The following is a 4,780-nucleotide window of genomic DNA, read 5'->3' as shown; positions in this document are numbered from 1 at the left end:
GAGTTTGATGAATAAGAACATACCCGATTTGCTGACTCATGATGGGAATAACATGAATGTTGAAGCACTTATTGGCGAATGCCTTAGTGATACAATCGAAGAAAAATCTCCATTCCTTCCTGATATTTGCTCTTTCCAATTGTCCAAGCTTTCCCAAACATTTCTCATAGCCCAAACTTGCCATGAGCTGCTGTAGAACAGGGTCCTCCACTGTTGAGAATGTATAGCCTTCTGGTAATTGAAGAGCTTTGCGAACTGCTCCAGGAGTAACCACATGTTCAACATTATTTACTTCAAATACGATGCTTGGAGTACCAGTAGCACCACCATCATCAAAATGCCCAGTCCGCCAAAATGTCAGAACTTGTTGGCTTGAAATAGTTTGAGGTTGGGTCAAAGCATACCCAATCTCACTATTTTCTAAGAAATCTTGCACAAAGTGCAAATCTGATGAAGCTTCAGCCTTGTTCAAGATTACAGCATAGTTGTTTGGTACAAACTTAGCTCCATCAACAATTAAATTCTTGGGTGCCATGAGAAATAAGTGAGAAATAAAATTGCCTGTAAGGTGTTTGATAAAATGTCTGTAGAGAAACCGTCAGAAAAATGAGAGAGAATAAGAAAAGAGAGAGAGTAGAATAAAAATGAAAATAAAAGATTTAAAAGTCTTTTATCTCTTTTACTTAGACACCCCACGTGATAGCAATTAATAAGGAGTGGAACAGACCTTTACACATGTCAGACATGCAGCAGTTAAGGCAAAATTTAATGGGCACGTTAAATAAGCAATTATTACTTTGCACATTTAGTTTTAAAAAAAACTGTTCCCACTAAATAAATGATTATTACTGCTTTATCTCTCATAAACCAATATTCTGGAAAATATGACAGTTCAAGTAATGACCAAAAATTAACCAAGTAAATAAATACTGCCACGTCAGCATCAGAACTTGATTATTATCAGAATTTATAAGTCATCAGAATATAGCTTCTTAACTCGAAAAGTGAATGTTTATTCCTGTAATTCTTTACACAAATACTAATATGGACACACAGAACTTAATCATCAGAACTTCAATCCGAACTTATCCTCAGAATTTATGCAACTGACACTTGAACTGTTCATCTAAATTAACATTTATCACCACAATAATTTTCATCATTCATATGGAGTGTAAGTGTGTGCAATAAGCTAAATATCAGACAAAGAGTAAAGTCTGATTCACTTCAGTACATCTTAGAAGTAAGGCATAACTAAGAACTTTGCTCAAAATCTATCATTATTCTGAAGTCTACTGTAGAAGGAGTTCATGCATGAGTCCACCTCAACTGTTTTGTGCTCATTTTATGCATCTTTTTAAAATTCCTTTCTATAGTGGCTTCTCAGTGTAAGTGAGTTACAACTACTTATCAGAATTTATGCTATAATCATAGTTTTTCTCCAGTAATCATAGAGTGTGAAAAGTCGCCAAGAAAATTTTATGTTACTTTTCTAATGCATATTACTTAATACCAGCAATGCACTTGGGTCTTCCCTTAAACATTTTTACTCTAGAACTCAAAGGAGTACCTGATTTTAATTTCTTTTCTTTTTCTTTTCATAAGTGAGGCTTATCAGCAATTAGTACATCCATCAGATTTACCAACATCAGAACTTAACAGATAAGAAGCACTATTCTAGTTTTTGACTTAGTAACAAGATACACAAAGTAAACTTTAACTAAGCTCAATATCATAATTTGCTTGTGTTAAAAGATTTCCACATAAATAATTACTTCAAACATGGGATCTTTAGTATATTAAAGACTACTAGGTCAACATCTAGCACAGTTATCCTCATTGGATTGAATAGTCACAGAAATAGTCATATCACTATCAGAGTTTAGAAATTCACATCAGACAACAATCAGCACTTAGAAAATTTCTAATTAAGCACAGAATACACAAAGATAGTAATATCTGTAAATACTGATCATAAAGTCCGGTGTATCGGAACATGAACTAAGCAGATTTAGAGAAAGAACCTGAAACAATTCCAAGTTCATTTACCAATCTTGTAAAAGTAGCTTCACACAATGGTTTTGTGAAGCTATCTGCTAGTTGTTGATCTGTTGGAACAAAATGCAATTTCATTGTACCTTCGTCCACATGTTCCCTTATGAAGTGGTACCTAATGGTGATATGTTTTGTCATTGAGTGTTGAACTGGATTACCTGTCATAGCAATAACACTTTGATTATCACAGTAAATAGGAATTTTAGAAAATTCTAACCCATAATCCAGTAACTGGTTCTTCATCCAAAGAATATGTGCACAACAACTTCCTGCAGTAATGTATTCTGTTTCTTGCTAAACCAAGAAACTAATCTACCTCCAAGAAATTGGCATCTTCCACTTGTGCTTTTCCTGTCAATTTTGCATCCTGCAAAATCTGCATCCGAGTAACCTATTAGCTTAAAGTCTGATTCTCTAGGATACCACAATCCCAGGTCAGCTGTACCCTTAAGGTACTTGAAAATTCTTTTCACAGCTGTTAAGTGAGGTTCTCTTGGATCTGCTTGAAATCTTGCACAAAGACAGGTAGCATACATGATATCAGGTCTACTTATAGTTAGATAGAGTAATGAGTCAATCATACCTCTGTAATCAGTAATATCTACTGATATACCAGTACCCTTATCCAATTTTGTTGTAGTGGCCATAGGAGTGGATGCACTTGAACAATCTTGCATTCCAAATTTCTTCAACAAATTTCTGGTATACTTAGATTGATAAATAAAAGTTCTTTCTTCATTCTGCTTGACTTGAAGGCCCAGAAAATAGCTAAGTTCTCCCATAATACTCATTTAATATCTTGACTGCATCAGCTTGGCAAACTTTTTACAAATTCTATTATTTGTAGAACCAAAAATGATATCATCAACATATATCTGCACCAAAAGTAAGTCATTTCCATGATTGAGATAAAACAGGGTTTTGTCAATAGTCCCTTTGTTAAATCCACATTCCAGAAGAAATTGAGCTAATGTATCATACCATGCTCTTGGAGCTTGCTTAAGGCCATAAAGTGCTTTGTCAAGTCTGTAGACATGATTAGGAAATTTTTAATCTACAAAACCTGGAGGTTGTTCAACATATACTTCTTCTTCCAATTCTCCATTAAGAAAAGCACTTTTTACATCCATTTGAAAGACTGTAAACTTTTTGTGAGCAGTATAAGCCAAAAATATCCTTATGGCTTCCAATCTAGCAACTGGTGCAAATGTTTCATCATAATCAATTCCCTCCTGTTGAGAATATCCTTTTGCAACCAGCCTTGCTTTATTCCTTGTAATTATACCATCACTATTAGTTTTGTTTCTGAACACCCACTTTGTACCAACAACATATCTGTTCTTTGGTCTTGGCACTAGGGTCCAGACTTTATTTCTTTCAAATTCATTTAACTCTTCCTGCATTGCTTGCACCCAATCAGCATCTTGAAGAGCTTCTTCCACTTTCTTTGGTTCAGTCTGAGAGAGAAAAGAGTGATAAGGACATTCATTTGATGGAAGATTTCTAATAATTAAGTCAGGTGTATGTGCTTTAGTCCACTTTCTTACAGATGGAAGATTTTCTCTAGAACTGGATGCTCCCCCATGATCCATGTTGTCTTCATCAATATTTTCTAATGCTCCCCCTGAAATTATGCTCTCTGAGTCGGATCCTTCAGAATTTGAGTTTCCAGAATTATCAGAACTTGGCCCATTAGAACTTGATGAATCAGAACTTGAAGAGCTTTTTGTAGGTTCTGATGCTTCTTGAGATGTGGTTGTATCTTCAGTATGCTCTCCCTACACAGGTGTATCTTCCTTTGGCATAGTCACCACAGTTTCAATAACATCAGAGTTTAATCCATCAAGGTTTGCAGTATCAGGATTTAGACTATCAGGATTTATAGTATCAGAATTTAAAACTTCATTCTCAAATCTCAGTTGATCATGATCATTGAAATCTTCAAGTCCTGTAATCTTCTTATCATCAAAAGAGACATTGATAGAGTCCATGACCACCCTTATTCTTAAATTTTAGACTCTGAAGGCTTTTGTGGAAAGTTGATATCCAACAAAAATTGCTTCATCAGCTTTTAGATCAAATTTGGATAGTTGTTCAGGATGAGTCTTAAGAACAAAATACTTGCATCCAAATACATGAAAATACTTCAGATTTGGCTTCTTTTTCTTCACCATCTCATATGGTGTTTTTCCATGCTTGTTAATGAGTATTGCATTCTGAGTAAAACAACCATTCTGCACAGCTTCAACCCAAAAGTAGGTTGGAAACTTTACTTCATCAAGCATAGTTCGTGCAGCTTCAATAAGAGTTCTATTCTATCTTTCAACAACTCCATTTTATTGTGGAGTTCCAGGAGCAGAAAATTCCTGCTTTATTCTATGGTCTTTGCAGAACTCTTCCATGATCAAATTCTTGAACTCAGTGCCATTATCACTTCTTATGATCTTCATAGAATTTTTGACCAATTTATCCAGTTGCTTGACATGATCAATCAAAATAGATGCAGTTTCACTTTTTGTGTGCAAGAAATACACCCATGTGTATCTGGTGAACTCATCCACTATGACCATAGCATATTTCTTCTTTGCAATATACATGACATTCACTGGACCAAATAGATCAACATGTAGTAGGTGATAAGGCTCAAGAATTGAAGATTCAGTCTTGCTCTTGAATGAAGATTGTCTTTGTTTTGCCTTTTGACAAGAATCACAAAGGCCATCAG

The sequence above is a fragment of the Apium graveolens genome, chromosome 7 (assembly GCF_009905375.1).
Source record: "Apium graveolens cultivar Ventura chromosome 7, ASM990537v1, whole genome shotgun sequence".
In the NCBI taxonomy this organism is placed as follows: domain Eukaryota; kingdom Viridiplantae; phylum Streptophyta; class Magnoliopsida; order Apiales; family Apiaceae; genus Apium; species Apium graveolens.
Note: the sequence above shows the minus strand (reverse complement) of the source record.